The sequence below is a fragment of the Mastomys coucha genome, unplaced genomic scaffold (genome assembly GCF_008632895.1).
Source record: "Mastomys coucha isolate ucsf_1 unplaced genomic scaffold, UCSF_Mcou_1 pScaffold9, whole genome shotgun sequence".
Lineage (NCBI taxonomy): Eukaryota > Metazoa > Chordata > Mammalia > Rodentia > Muridae > Mastomys > Mastomys coucha.
Genome location: NW_022196915.1, coordinates 58,395,892 through 58,405,118, shown reverse-complemented (window position 1 = coordinate 58,405,118; position 9,227 = coordinate 58,395,892). Strand labels below are relative to the sequence as shown.

The window sequence follows — 9,227 nt, the reverse complement described above, 5'->3', positions numbered from 1 at the left end:
GGCTGGTGAGTTCTATGACATCTACCAAACAGAGATCGTCTGATGGTGGTGGTGACCCTTAATTCAGGGACAAAGGCCTGAGAACTCAAAGAATCTGTAATGTGAGCCTTGAAGTTCAAAGGGCAGAGTGCTTCTGATGCCCAAGTGCATGATGGGTATTGGGGGCCAGAGAGACTGTTTCAGCTCCAGTAGAAAAAGTAACTACTTTTTCTTTCCTTCTTCTCCTGTTCTATCCAGCCTACTGATTGGATACTTATATCATACTGAGATCTGATTCATTCAGCCACCTGAGCAACAAGCCAATGCCTTCCAGAAATACATCCACAGATACACCGGAATTAATGTCTGATCATTTTTCTAGGCATTTTTAATCCAGTCAAGTTGACAACTAAAGTTGTTTTATCCATCATACCAACCTGAAAAGGTAGGGGAGAAAGAGAAGACACCAAAGCCTTGTGGAAATGAGCATCCAGGAGGGCAGGGTCACAAACTTAGGTTCAGTATTGACTGCCTGAGGCCGGATGCTTCCCTTTCTGAACTCTTTTTTTTTATTTCTCTCTGCAATGAGAGGGATGGAAGCAAGCTAGTTATTCAGGGACCAGGCACTATGTACAGGCAGTATGGGTGGTAGAGTCAACATCTTTCTTCTTTGATGCTTACACAGGGCACACATCCCAACACAGGCACTGATCAAGCTTAAGCTTTCTGGAGCTCTAACCTGGTGCATCCTGTCTCTAAACCTATCAGTGACAGGAGGCCCAGGAATACACACATGTCCATTAAAAAAAATCCCATTTGAAAAGTCAATATTTGAAAAGGCATTCTGTCTCTAATAAGACAGTCACTTTCCCACTCATGACCAACAGAGGAAAAGATAAAAGTTTCCCCACTGCCCTTTGAGGACCATGGAAAAGCTTGGGCCAGAAAACTCACCCCTCTCCGAAAAGGCTGTTCCTATCGGTGCAGGCTCTAGTAGGGCTGGCACCACAATCCAATTAAAGTAATTGTTGCCTAAATGGCCCTTGAAGAAGGGACATAGCCACTAAAGGCGGGGAACAGCCTTTTTCAAGGAAACCGGATGGCTGGAAAATGCAAGAAACAATTTCTCTAGATGGAAAATGAACGCAATGAATCTGTGTGCGGCCGGAAATCTTATGAGAAAATAAGACTTTGGGAGGATTTATTGAAAGACATAATTGCAACAAGTATATTGATTTTACATAGATAAGAAAACAAATGTTGGCAAGGATTGGATTTGGTTTATTACATTTATTTCCCCACAGAGTTAATGCATTTAAAGACATGGTTTATTTTTCAAATGGAGAAACATTGTTTTCAGAGACCTTTATTAGGTTCCTGCCAATTCCCTCAACTTCCCTTTCCCAGAAAATTGGTTTGTAAGTGGGGGCCAGCGGGGAAGAAAGTGTGGAGGTCCTCTCCTTCTGGGACAATCTGGAAGCAGAGACTCCTGGTGCTTCCCAGTCAAGGAAGAGCCACTTTGTGGATTTCCTCTTTCCTCCAGCCACCAGGAGAACAGAAGGGAGGGAGGGAGGTGCTGGAGGATGCCAGGGCTATATGTACTTACCATCCTCTCCACACACACTGAATGCAGTGCTTCTCACCCTTCCTAATGCTGCGACAGACCCTTTAATCCAGTTCCTCATGTTGTGACCTCCCAACCATAAATTTCTTTTTGTTGCTACTTCAGAACTGTAATTTTGCTACTGTTGTGAATCATAATGTAAATATCTGATATGCAGTCTGTCTGATATGCGGCCCTTAAAAGGGTCATGACTGACAGATTGATAAGTGTTAATCTAGAAGCTCAGACATAGGGATTGCAGGATGGTAGTCACTTCATCATTTAGAAACCTTGCAGGAAGCAGAAACCATGAGTTCTGCTTTGGCCCCTATTCTGAAATCCTTTTGGGCAGATTCTGTGGCATTGACAGGTTGAAGTTTGCAACAATTATTACTATGTTTTGACTTACAGTTGGGTAATTCTGTTATGATTGTGTTTATTCTTTCTAGAGTGCCTGTGGGACTGTAGTCATGATTCCTGATTTACAATCTGGATATCAGGCCTCAGAGATTAAGAACTATAATGGATTGATTTTCCTAGTTTCAAAGCCTATGGTTAATTTCTCCTCCATCCTAGCAATTGAATTTGGGAACAAGGGGCAAACAAGGGACTCTAGTCTTCCATGATTGGCATGAGCATTCAAAGGAGCTAAGATATGTTTGAATGAACATAGATGGCACACTAAGTCAGTGCCCATATATCCAAGTAAATCTGGGAAGAGGTAGAGAGGAAGGGACCAGGTGTGAAGAATAGGTCCCTCTCTGTGGGACTCTGACCCTGATTCCTGGTGATCCCTTTCAATAGCATCAGATGTCGTGGGCTGGTTCACTTTATGACAATTCTTATGTCTTTTTCCTATTATGGTGGCACTTAGGCTGGTTTCTCTGAAACCTGAGCTCCATCACTGGTGTGAAGACAAGATGGGATCCAATTTAAATTAACACTTAAAAGAACTTTAAAGTTTATAAGCTGATTTCAATTTTTTCTTTAATTTTTTTTAATTGTGTGTGTGTGTGTGCACTTGCATGCATAAGGCATGTGGAGGATATCACAAGAACCTGTTGTGCCCATGGAGGTCAAAGCATAACTTTGTGGAATTCTTTCTTTCTCTCTACCTTTACCTGAGTTCCAAAAATCAAATGCAGAACCCCAGGCTTGCATGGCAAGTACCTCTACCCCCTGAGCCAACTCCCCAGCCCAGCTTTTGTATTGTCATATTAAAAATCCAATAGCTAAAGAAACTACAAGCTTTCCTAAACTCAGCCAAGTCACCAGAACAGCTGGGACTAGATCTTATGACACTTCATTCCAAGCTAAGCCCTTCCCATCACCTTCAAGGTAATGGCAATTTGAGCCCCAAGAATCAGCCCCCACCCTTCCTGGGACACACAGAAACACCTCTCAAGTGTTTCTGCTCTTTTTCTTCTGATGGCTTTGACCATTTAAATTATTCAGCATTAATCCTGCTTGCTCCCAAATCTCCCTACAGCTTTTCCCTGAGTAACTAATACTTGTCTTAATCACATCCCAGACACGGCTTTATATGCCACTTGCAACAACACGTTCAATTATGATTGATTGGAATTTAAGTTCTGATTTCTCTTAGAACATAATCAGTCCTGAATGGGAAATTTTTACAGTGACAATTAAAATAATGAAAGTGAACTTTAAATGACATTCAAATAGTGTCACCTGGGAGTAACTCACAAAACACTGCCCTCCCTGCTGGAATTGTGGGAGCTCAGCTATTCAGCAGGTCTCTCTGCTTGGTGCTATTGATGCCTGAGGAGTGGATGCACGGTCTGGAGTTAACCCTTCACTGACAGCCTTATTAAAACACACTGCACGTTGCCTGCTGCTTAATAGTGTGTTCCTCTGGGCTGATTTCTATTTACATCTAAAAGGCATGTTAATTGTGCAAATGTGTAAACAGCCACCAAATAGCTCCATCAAGGGAGCCTGTTTGCTTTGGGAATTCTGTTCCATGAGCCAGGCAGAGATGAGAAAGTTCTTTCTAAACAGTAGAGTTGGGTCCTTTGAATACTAGCGATCTGAAAAATCAGCTGAACCTTGAAGTTCCCCACCAGGCAATGACTCCTCAAAAGGGTCCAGAAAAAAAACATATTTTTAGCTGGGATCTCAGTCCTCTGTAGCATCTTGTTCTTTCCATGAACACATAACCTTGATGGACACTTGGCAGGTCTGACCTTGATGGGCGTGTGCCAGGTCGGCCTTTGAGCAATACTTCTGTGTGAACTCATACACACAAGGAGATAAAACTTCCCAATGAGGAAAGAAATTATGTTAACAAAGGAGACTCTTACAATAGCTTGTATTTTCTGAGAAGGGACAGCAAGATGTGTTAGGTAGCTAGTAGAGGCTTCTTTGAAAATCTAGTTCCATAGCATTCCATTTCAAAACAATCACCCAGCCCTTCCATTGCCTCTTGTTACAAAGCAGACTTCCACTTGGGTTGTGTTTGAATTCACAGCCTCCACCGGACATGCCCTCATCCCTGTGGGTTCCCCCCTTCCCAGCTAACCATCCTTAATGTGAGTTTGCTATATCCATCTTCATACTGTCAACAGCCATTACAAAGTGAAGCCAGCCGCCTACTCCTTGTTGGGCAATCCTAGACATTGAATCTAATCTTGCAGTTTATAAAGATGTCAACAGTATCGTTGTGTTGTGTTAGAGCCAAAAACTACCATACCTTGAAAAATCTATTTTATTTTTAATGAAATACCAGTCAGATGATGATAAAGATGATTAGTGAGAGTGAGACTTGGCAGAACATGTTTGCTTTGTGGAATCCTTTACAGCACGTTTGAGTTCATTCTCTTTATTCACAGCTGAAAAACTGAGGTGCAGATGGTTTACTGTTCAATAGCCTTGTTACAAACCATTCATTCCTGTGTGACAGTAAATAGAGACCATATTTTATACTTTGCTTGTATTGGACACAATACTTAGGATCCTGGCCAATGTCAGGTCTAGCTCCTGAGGAAATAAATGATCTTCAAAAATTTGGGGAGATTTCAACAAAAGATGGTAACATCTTTCCAAAAATTTTTGAAGATCATTTTCTGTTGTTATAATAGTGTACTTGAAGCAGGGTACTTAATTAAAAAAAATGTTGTTTTGGGTTCTTGTTTTGTTTTTGTTTAATTGGTTTGGGTTTTTTTTGGGGGGGGAAGGGTTCATTCTTTTGGGTCATGGTAGGGAACTGCTCAGTTCCTGGTAGGGAACTCATGTGAATGGGATCATATGTGGAGGGAGTGGAGAAGAAAGAGAGAGGAGAGACAAGGGGCTGGAGACTTGCATTTAGAGACCTATATCACACACACACACACACACACACACACAAACCCCACCTCCCAGGACCTAATTTTCTTTACCTTAGTCTTCAAAGAAGACTTTAGTCTCGTCATAAGGGAGCTATGATAATCACTTTCGACTAGGCTTCGACATCTTGAAGGTACATCCCTCCCTGCCACTCTCCTTCCCTCCCTCTATCCTTTGCTCCCTTCTTCCCCACTCCCTCCCTCCTCCTCTCCTTCTGTCTTCTTCTTTCATTCTATTTGTGTGTGTGGATGGTTTGCCTGCATGTATGCGTATGCATTGTATGTGGACACCACCATCTCTTAGAATTCTTACTCTGAGAACCAAGCTTCCAGAAGACGAACCTTTGGAAGTATAAATGGAATGTAAAGCCCAGAAAGGGTCATTTGTGAAGATCTGGACATAGTTTATGTGAATGTGTGTTGCATTCCTAGGAGTAGTCTTCAGAAATTCTACCAGTAATATATTCAAAGTAAGTAGAAAAAGCACCTTTCAGACATTGTCATGGTATCAAACATATACTTAGCTCTATGCTGTTATGAAATACAGAACAGTAGGTAAGGTGGAAGTAAAATGATGGGGGAGATACACTGAGGAAACATAAGAACATTGTAACAGCACTGTTAATGTCCAAATAGTGTTTGAAACAAAGAATCTCATAAAAGACAAGGGTTTTTCATAATAGTAAAAGAGCTGATTGATAAAAACACATAGTGGTTCTCAGACAGATAGTTGTGTAGTAAGAGTCTGAAAAAGATAGGGCAACAAACAATAGAAGAAAATGAAGAAATACATCACAAACTTACTTGAGAATATTATTAATTCTCTCCTATAAATTGACAGAAAAATCAAGAAAATACCAGTAAGAGTAAATATTTGAGAAGTGTCGTCAACCAAATAACCTAATCTGTATTCTGTCATTATATCTAAACGTACCCGAGCTTGCATTCTTTTCAAATACATGTGAGAGATTTGCAGAGATATACCATGTGCTTAGCTAAAAATTTAAGGCTAGGTACCTTTCAAAGGACTGAAGTTGTAAGCAGTGTATCTTTTGATACCTATAAAAAGAAAACTTAACTATAACTAAAGCCAGAGGAAAAAAATGCAAAAATAGAAATAATTATCTGAGAAGAGATGATGGCAGACTGTTCACTTCAAATATAAAGAAAGTACCCCAAACCAAAAAAATACCAATAGCCTATAAGAGGCAAGGGAATGGCTTTTCTCCCAGAACTTCTAGAATGAGTGGCAGTTTTTCAGCATTTGGCTTTAATTCAGATTTCTCACCTCCAGAATTTTAAGACAAATGTGCCTTGTCTCAAGTTTGTATCTGTAGAGATGTTTGTGTGTGTGTGTGTGTATGTGTGTGTATGTGTGTACATATACATATATATATTGGTTTTGGTTTTTCAAGATAGGGTTTCTCTGTGGAGCCCTGGCTGTCCTGGAACTCACTCTGTAGACCAGGCTGGCCTCGAACTCAGAAATCTGCCTACCTCTGCCTCCCAAGTGCTAGGATTAAAGACCTAAGCCACCACTGCCTGGCCTGTGGTAATTCGTTACATGAACAGCATGAAATGAATACAGAAGAAATTAGAAGATATTTCTATTGGATAGCATTCTAATTTAGTTAAATTATATAGGAGTCATCAGCTAAACTGAAAGTTTTACCTTTAAAATGTCCATATTAAAAATAAACACCAAAATTGGTTAAGTTTTTAACTTAATAAACTAAAAAAAATAAAAAATTAAGGCAAAGTATTATAAAAAAGAAATCATAAAGGTTAGAAACTATAGAGTGGAAAAATGAAATAGGGAACAGACTAAATATAGGACAAGGCAAGAAATTAAAAGCTCATTCTTTGAGTTAGGTTCAGAAGAGTAGGAACCTGGAGCTGGCAAGATGGCTCAGCAGTTAGGAGCACTGGCTGCTTTTTCAATAGACATGAATTGAATATCCAGTATCCTCATGATAGCTCACCACCATCTGTAACTCCAGTTCCAAGACATCCAATCCCTTCTGCTGGTCTCCTTAAGCACTCTATGCATGTGATAGTTCCAGGACATCCAATCCCTTCTGCTGGTCTCCTTAAGCACTCTATGCATGTGATACAGACATAGGAAGCAAAGCATCCCTGTATATAAAAGGAAAATAAATAAGTCATTAAAAAAGAAATGTTGTAGCTGGGGATATTATTCAACGGCTACTAGTGCTTGATTCTCTTGCAGCGGACTAGAGTTTGTTTGGTTCTTAGCAGCCACCCAAGATGGATCACAAGCAATTGTAATTCTAGCTCTAGGGGATTTGACACCCTCTTTAGGCACTGCACTTCTGAGGCACTGTTATGGTAGTACAATCTTGTATCCTTAGCATTCAAGAGGTTTGGACAGGAGACTACAAGTTTAAGTCCCACCTGGGCCACATAGAAAGTTTCAATCCTTTCTTCCTGGACTATAAAACAAGAAGTCCCTGTCTGAAAAACAAGATAGTCAAATAACATTCAAACAGTAAAAGAGAACTTGGTCAACAAAAAGAAAAACAGAAAGAGAAAATGAGAAATTTCTGGCATGTGTGCTAAAGAACTTGACAATAAATATGGAAAAACTTCTTTAACAACAAATATGAAGTAGAAAAAAACTTCTTTAAAAACAAAATGGACAGAAAACGTAGATGACCTGGATAACCTCGTATCTATTAGAAAAATTGAAGTAATAATTTAAAACCTGCCTACCATAGGACCTTATGGCCTAGCCAGCTCGTCTGTAAAATTCTATTAAATGTTTTGCAAAGAAAAACCCATGAAGCACAAACTCTCTCACAAAAGTAGAGTGGGAAACACTTGGGAGTTTGTTTTTATGAGACCAACATAACCACAATTGACCTAACAAAACCTGATAAGGACTCACCAGCAAATAAAACTAAAGGGGTATACCACTCACGAACACAGATAGATCAAAATCCTTAACAATTGCTGAGTCCAATGGAACATAAAGAAATGCATCCCAATGAAATGAAAATTATTCTGGGAGCATCAAGTTAAGTTACTATTATAAAAACATTCAATATGATTGATCATTAAGAATATAAAGAAAAGTTCCTAAAATCATTTTAATGGATGAAAACACACACACACACACAAACAAACAAACAAAAAAATAAGAACAAATCTTTTTCTAAAAACAAGTATATGGCATGGGCTTATTCTCTCCATGCCTATAAAATGTAACATTCATTTAATGTTATTCAAAGCAATTAGGCAAGATATGGGGAAAAGCATATAATCATTATTAATGAAGAAGTAAAACTATGTTTATCTTAAGATGCTATAAGTGCATGTATAAAATTTCAAAAAACAATTTTGAAACAAAATAAAAACAACTCCTGATCTAATTCATAAATTCACCAAGATCTGAGAATCTAAAATCAACATAAACATATAAGTAGCATTCTTAACTACCAGCAACTAGAAAAAGAAAAATATTAAGAAATCAATACCAATTATAATAGCATCAACAACACAAAACTCCTGAAAAGAATTTTGGGAAACAGTTAAGAAACCTCCATAAATACAACAAAGTATTGGTGAAATAAATTGAATAAGACTATTTAATTTATACTAAATAATTAAATGAGACTATTAAATAAATTAAATAAATGAAAAGATGTCCCATGCTCATGGGTTGAATGTTGGAACACTATAAAATATGTCAACTCTGTTTATATTGATTATCTGAGTCAATAAAAAAGGACAATTGCAATCTCAGAAGGTGCATTTTCAACTTGTTTTTGAAGTGCTGGGAATCAAACCCAGAATCTTAGACCTGATGAGCTAGCACTCTTTTTAAATTTTTTTTTTCTATTCTAGTGTGTCCTGGTTTCTGCAGAGGTGAGAAAATGGCATCTGATCCCCTGGAGCTGGAGTTACAGGCAGTGGGGAGCTGCTACATGGGTGCTAGGAATCAAGCCTGGGTCCTCTGCAGGAGCAGCCAGTGTTCTTAACCTATAAGCCATTGCTCCAGCCCCAGAAATGTATTATTTTTATAGCAATTAACAATATTATACTAAAATGTACATAATATTGAAAAATAAGAGCTATGCCACTCATAGAAAAGAAAAATCTAACTGGAAGAGAGATAATATCTGATTTTAAGATTGACGAGTAAGCTGTAATAATCATAAGAGATACTAACATTTACATAGGCAAATTGATCAGTACAATAGAAAGTCCATTTTTTTTTTAATTATCTATTTTTTATTGGATATTTTCTTTATTTACATTTCAAATGTTATCCCCTTTCC

At 38.5% G+C, this 9,227-nt stretch overlaps 1 long non-coding RNA gene across 3 annotated transcripts in view; it reads right to left on the bottom strand.

Moving 5' to 3' along the window:
• Window positions 1-9,227, bottom strand: part of LOC116085067 — a 91,855-nt gene that overhangs the window by 59,393 nt on the left and 23,235 nt on the right. Inside the window, exons 3-4 of one of the 3 annotated variants that reach the window (XR_004116401.1) lie at window positions 6,909-7,062; window positions 423-558 (exon numbers count right to left, since the gene is read on the bottom strand). This is a non-coding gene — a long non-coding RNA (uncharacterized LOC116085067). Of the gene's footprint in view, window positions 1-422; window positions 559-4,292; window positions 4,495-6,908; window positions 7,063-9,227 lie in introns of those variants that run through there. The other 2 variants (XR_004116399.1, XR_004116400.1) reach the window with 2 other exon arrangements.